The sequence below is a fragment of the Vipera ursinii genome (assembly GCF_947247035.1).
Source record: "Vipera ursinii genome assembly, chromosome: Z".
In the NCBI taxonomy this organism is placed as follows: Eukaryota; Metazoa; Chordata; class Lepidosauria; order Squamata; family Viperidae; genus Vipera; species Vipera ursinii.
The window spans coordinates 40,302,064-40,308,148 of record NC_139517.1 but is presented as its reverse complement, the minus strand read 5'-3'; the positions used below and the strand labels follow the sequence as shown (position 1 = coordinate 40,308,148).

The 6,085-nt window shown below is 40.6% G+C and overlaps 1 long non-coding RNA gene across 1 annotated transcript; it reads left to right on the top strand.

Annotated features, from left to right (window-relative positions):
* Positions 1-229: 229 nt before the first annotated feature.
* Positions 230-3,954, top strand: LOC310648603. Its single transcript, XR_014494115.1, has 3 exons — positions 230-306; positions 1,125-1,160; positions 3,878-3,954. It is a non-coding gene; the product is annotated as an uncharacterized lncRNA (long non-coding RNA).
* The last annotated feature ends 2,131 nt before the right edge of the window (positions 3,955-6,085 follow it).

Below are 6,085 nucleotides of genomic sequence, written 5' to 3'. Positions count from 1 at the left end.
TGGACGCCATGGTTTAACTGGAATTTAACTTTTATTGGCCAAGTGCCAATAAAAGTTTTCCTTTATACTACTATACTTTGTGTGTTGACAGTGTATAAAGTAAAGTGCATTATTACAATCCTGCTGTCCTCACTATCAGATTACTACTTCCTTTGAAACATTGTTGAGGAGACCACTAACTTCAGTAGAAAAGAAGAAAAAAGAGAATAAGAATAAGACAGTTCCCAAAGTCTCTTCAAAGCAAGCTTCTCCAAGCAAAACCCGCCCGTCCCCTTCACGCAGAAAAAGCGCCAGCTCTTCTGGCAGGTAAAAATTCTTTTTCAGCTTGTAATGGGCCAAATCAGCCATTCTTTCCTCCTTCCACTGTGCCTAATCCTTTTTCTGCTGCAGATTTTCCTTGGCAGAAGGAGAAACCTTTGAACATTTATCGTAAATATGGGGAGTAAATGTAACATGTGTAGGGGATGGAGGATTGTTTGCTTTTTAAATTTCTATCAGTGGGGAAAAAAATCTCCCTTCAAAAATATTTTGCAATTTCATCAATGTATCTGATGTATATCTATTTTTTTCTTTTCATTTTAAAACATCCTGGTTGGCAATTTTCTTCCCTTCTTTAATGTTTCCTCCATAATTAATTTTGCACAATAATTTGCAAGATTAGTGGTGCATACAGAAAAGAGGAGGAACTCAAGTCAGCCTCCTGCCCCCTTGAAATTGTTCCCTATGCCATTTCTGTAATTCTTAACAGGATTTTTTTTTATCTGCATAGTTAAAGTGGCCTGCAGGATTACTCGTTCTCTTAGACATCTTTAAGCATGCAACAAAAACTCCTATAATCATATTTCACATATTTCATGCATTGGTTGGAGTTTCACATCAAGCAATGCCATGATTTGCTTAACCAACAAATGCTGGGGAGAAAAACAACCCAAAATGGTTGGATTCACAGAACACGCTAAGTCAAAAGACAGACGAACATTTGATTTACTACCAACTTTAAAGCTGGCGTTTAATAATTGTGGCACAGTAATTGCTCTGGGCCTGTTATTTCATGTTCTACATAAAAGTACTTGAATGATGAACTGTGAGTGGCAGCTCAATAATAATTTTTATTCTCTCTACAGCCATGTCTCACGATCTGTGCCAACAAAAAAGAGCAAGTGAGTGGCCTCTTGCTTATGCTCCATACTACCTCCTTTTATTTATTTTTTCCTCTGTGATGTTCTTTCTGTTTCTCCCTGTTTTGGCTTTCTCAGTTTTGGGGCTCTATGATCTCTCATATGGTGTAGTAACAACAACTTTCACCTAAACATCGGCAAGATGAAAGAGATGGTGTTAGACTTCCAGAGAAAAAAGGAGGAACCTGCCCCACTTTACATCGGGGAGGACTGTGTGGAGAGAGTTTCCTCCTTTAAATTTCTGGGAGTCTACCTCTGTGAAGATCTGACCTGGAAAGTTAATACAACCCAGGTGGCTAGAAAGGCCCAACAGAGGCTTCACTTTCTTAGGGTCTTGCGGAAGAATAGGATAGAACAACGGCTTATGACCCTCTTTTACCGGTCTACTATAGAGAGCGTCCTCTCGTATGGTATTGTGGTTTGGTATGCTGGTCTGACAGCCGCAGACAGGAAAGTCTTGTGGTGAGCACAGCACAAGACACCACTGGATGACATCGCCAGGGCTCGTTGCCTTGGAAGAGTGAGGAAGATTCTCAGGGATGACTAACACTCTGGACGGTATCTCTTTACTCTCCTACCATCGGGTAGGAGATATAGGAGTATAGCCAGCCATACTAACAGGCTGAAAAACAGCTTTTATCCGTGGGCTGTTAGGCTTTTAAATGGGACATAATCTTATGTAGAATTGACTTGGGAGGCTGGTGTGTGGTGTAGTTGGTTCACATGGTGTGGTAGGATGGAGGGTTTGTTGTCACTGTGTGTTGGGGGGAGGGAGCACGGGGGGAGGCTCAGCTAATCTCAATGTACACATGTTGTACTTTGACAATAAAGGTTTTATTATTATTTCCATTCATGGAATTTGCATGTTAATGTATTCTGCATGCATGCGTCAATAGCTCTCAAGATCAAAACTATAAAGGTTTGGATGGGCAGCAAAGAAATAATAAGATATACCCAGTGGGTAAGGAAAGAAAGAAAATGTCATTATGCCTGTATGTGATCCTAATAATGATGGTTTGCAAAGATGAAGCAGTACTGAGGTGTAGTACATGAATATAGCTGTGTGTGTGTGTGTGTGTGTGTGTGTGTGTGTGTGTGTGCATAGTGGAGGGACATGAAAGCTGAGGTGTTGAGCATATAAATTAAGAGGAGGAGATGGCAAGGGGCAAGTGTTAAGGCATTGTAATGCAAACTTTATCCCTTATCTATTTGTATGCAGTGTTGCAATGCAAGTAAAAACGGCAGAGTTTGGATTGTGTCTTAATGCCCTACATTTATTACTTTGGGTCTTTATGGTTAGGAACAGTCAATAATGGTTCAAAAACTGATGTACTGCAGAAAATCACTTGATGATTCTCCACCTCCACATATCAAGGAAGTCAAGTCCAGAAAACCCTGTTCATGGCCCCCAGTTCTATAGAACTGTCTTCATCCATAAATCAGACTTGCCCTACTCTTGACTGCTTTCCAGAAGCTTTTAAAGACCAAACTCATCCAGAGAGCCTTTGGTATCTCACTTACACCAGGTCACCTGCATGGCCATTGCAGCATCTGCAGAGTCATGTAATCAAAATTCCAGGGCTTGGCAGCCTGCAGAATACTTCATGTACTCCCACCTGCCTCTCTCCCCTCCACACATACACACATTTCTGCCTTTTGACCATCTTGCACAGCAGCACTCCTTGGCAGCGGTGCGGCAGAGGCCTGGGACCTTCAGCAGTCCCAGCCAGCCACCTCCACCCTCCCCAGGCTTCTACTTCAGCTCCAGCACTATTACCACTAAGGAATGCCACTGTACAAAGGGGTTTGGGGGGGAAGATAGGCAGGGGGAGAGAAAAAAGGGGAGGCTGATGAGGCAGTCCCTCATCTTACCAAAGTTCATGGCTGAAAGGGACGAGCTGAGAATGACATGAAGCAGGGTGGGTCCTCACATAATGACTATTAAGATTCAGTTAATGACAGCAGTAGAGATTGTGGAGATTGCTGCTGCTAAAAATGTGGTCACATGACATCACATTTTATGATTGCCTAAGTTAAGGACAGGAATTCCACCCCTAATTACTGTCATAATTTAGAGCAGACATGTCAAACACAAGGCCCGGGGGCCAGATCCGGCCCGCGAAGTGGTTTCATGTGGCCCGCGAAGCCATCCTGGAAACAGTGAGGGAACGGCCCCTACTGCCTTGGCCCTGGCCCAGAGACCCTCCTTCTGCCAGATACCCTCAGATCTGTCCCACTCCTGCCCAGGCTCCCATAGGCACCCTTGATGCGAACGATGTAGAGCTGGCCACGCCCACCCAGTAGGCCATACACACTCTAGCCATGCCCACCCAGTAGGCCACGCCCACCTAGGCTACACCCAACCAGCCCCTTGAGGGCAACCGCAGTGCTGATGCGGCCCTCAATGAAATTGAGTTTGACACCCCTGATTTAGAGACTATCTGTAGTGACTTGCTTCTAGATATGAAAGATTTTAAACTTGATTTAGGAGACACCAGCCTTGAGGTCAAAGATAATAATAATAATAATAATAATAATAATAATAATAATAATAATAATAATAATAATAATAATAATAATAATTTAATTTTTATACCGCCCTTCTCCCGAAGGACTCAGGGCGGTGTACAGGGCAAAGGTTATAATGATAATAAGCAGAGGTTATAATGATAATCAAATTTCTATCCATGTTTTGGCAGGAAGCCTAATGTTATCTACAATGTCCACATAACTGTGTATGACAGGGGGAGAGACATTAATACCCAGTTTATCAAGGACACAGCCTGGGAAGGTAATTTATGTGATTTGGCCTTGTCTCAATGAAAGAAGTCTTGTGTTGGTGAAAAGCTCCCTTGTGTACAATTATTTTCCTTTTCTGATTTGTTGCTTTCTTTGTTTTATCACCCAAAATAATATTTGTATAGTGCTTTAATTCATTATTTGAAACACAAATCCTAATCAGTCCATTAAATATTTTTAAAAAGATAGCTTAATATTGAATGATTCATGTTAAACTGCCATTAATGCTAGTACAGGTAGTCCTTGACTTACAACCATTCATTTAATAACTGTTCAAAGTTACAACGGCACTCAAAAAAGTGACCTATGACTGCATTCCACTGTTTTCACTGTTGCAGAATCCCTGTGGTCAGATGATCAAAATTCATACACTTGGCTACTGGGATGTATTTATGACGATTGCAGTGTCCCAAGGTCATGTGATCCCCTTTTATGACCTTCTGACAAGCAAATCTGTGAAGCCAGATTCAATTCACAACCATGTTATTAACTTAATAACTGCAGTGATTTACTTAACAACTGTGCCAAGGAAAGTCATCAAATGCAGCAAAACTCACTTAACAACTGTCTTGCTTAGCAAGGGAAACTGGGCTCAATATGGTCATAAGTCAAGCACTACCTTTAGTGGATATTCATGTATGGTTTTAAATTGAACATTGCTTTATTTGTGAAGAGGTTCATGACAATAAATGACACACCACCCCCGAATAATATATCTTCATTCAAGCACTGCTATACTGAAACCCTACACACACTCCTTTGTAAAAATGCTTCACAACTGAATAAATTAAATCGGACACAGTAATAACACAAACTGCAGTTAAAAATATGAACCATTTTAGAGCAAGAGAGTTTCAGTTGTCCAGTCAACACTGTAGACTACAGGCTTAGCAGAGATACTGTCATTTTGACAGAATTCTAGAAACAATTCTTGTGGTCCAAGAGAAAAACGAGATGGAAATGCCTAGAATTTGGGCGTATTATACAGAACGCTTTACTGTTACACTGCCTTGGTGGAGCAGTGGGCTAATGCCTCCTTAAGTAACACCAGCTGCCTGCAATTAGTGCAGGTTCGAGTCCCACCAGGCTCAAGGTTGACTCAGCCTTCCGTCCTTCCGAGGTAGGTAAAATGAGGACCCAGATTGTTGGGGGCAAAAAGATGACTTTGTAATAATGCCACTTGGGGGGGGGGTGAAAGCCCTAATAAGCAGGCATATACATAGAATGAAGGCTATTGCTAAGCACATTGATTTGTGCTTTAGATTGTAAGCCGCCCTGAGTCTTCGGAGAAGGGCGGGATATAAATGAGATTAAAAAAAAAAACATCAGTTCACTGATTTGGTCTCCAGTTAAGATAACTGTACTTAGTGCTAATTTTAAATCCTAGTTTTAATAGTCATATAACATAATCCTCTCTCCTTGCCCCATTTTTGAAAGCATTTTAAAAAATAATTTTATTAAATTTCAAAAAATAAAAAATTACATCTAAAAAGGAAAGGTGAGGGAAGGGAACAACAGGGAAAATTTTAAAAGTGGCATTAAAAAAAAGTAAACACCCAAATAATCAATCAATGTGGTTTGAATCCACACACTTTTGAGGCACTCTTTAACTTCATTCTTTTTGCACTGTTTGATTTGGTTTTCAGAACCAACTTTCTTCTGCCCAATTTCCATTCCATTCCATTGTATTCTGTTCCATTACCTGTTAGTAGACAAGTCTATCTTTGATATATTTTCATAAACATATTTGTTTTTTCTGCACTGATTCTACTTTGAGAACCTGTCATCACTCTTGTCTTTATCACTAATTCTTTCATAGTCCAATGAAGTCTTCATAGAAAACTGAACTAGAAGTATCTTTTCTTCTGAAAAATACTTGGCATCTAGAGGGTTTGTAGTGGAACAATCTCTGCCACCACAGGAATTACAAATTATTCTTTTGCCCTCAAAAAAAATGCCCTCAAGATTATAAAAATGTACATCTCCTGCTCTACTGTAGGGTTGCACTATTACCAAGCAAGGGAATTTCACAAGACCCAGAACAGATCTCTGTCCATTCTTCATGTAGCTTTGCGTTCAATTCTATCCAGTTTCAGCCAGTTGTGGAT